Genomic DNA, 297 nt, shown 5'->3' with positions numbered 1-297 from the left:
GAGACAAAAAATCATGGTCTCTAAAGCCACTAATAACGCGCTATTAGATCGGTATCTCATTTTCTTCAACAAACCTTTGCATATGGATTGTGTGTCTATGTCGTATGTTAATGTGCGAAAAGAGAAATGGCAAAGGAGAAAATAACTAAGGCAAAAGAGAGAGAAATTGTCAGAAATCGGGATATGCCAAATCTGGAATAGATGACTGTACAATAATAGAACAGAAAATATATATGTGGTTTGAATCCGTTGAGTAATGGAGATATCATTTAGATGATTGGAGGGGCATTCGAACAC

Source organism: Penaeus monodon, chromosome 32 (genome assembly GCF_015228065.2).
Source record: "Penaeus monodon isolate SGIC_2016 chromosome 32, NSTDA_Pmon_1, whole genome shotgun sequence".
In the NCBI taxonomy this organism is placed as follows: domain Eukaryota; kingdom Metazoa; phylum Arthropoda; class Malacostraca; order Decapoda; family Penaeidae; genus Penaeus; species Penaeus monodon.
Note: the sequence above shows the minus strand (reverse complement) of the source record.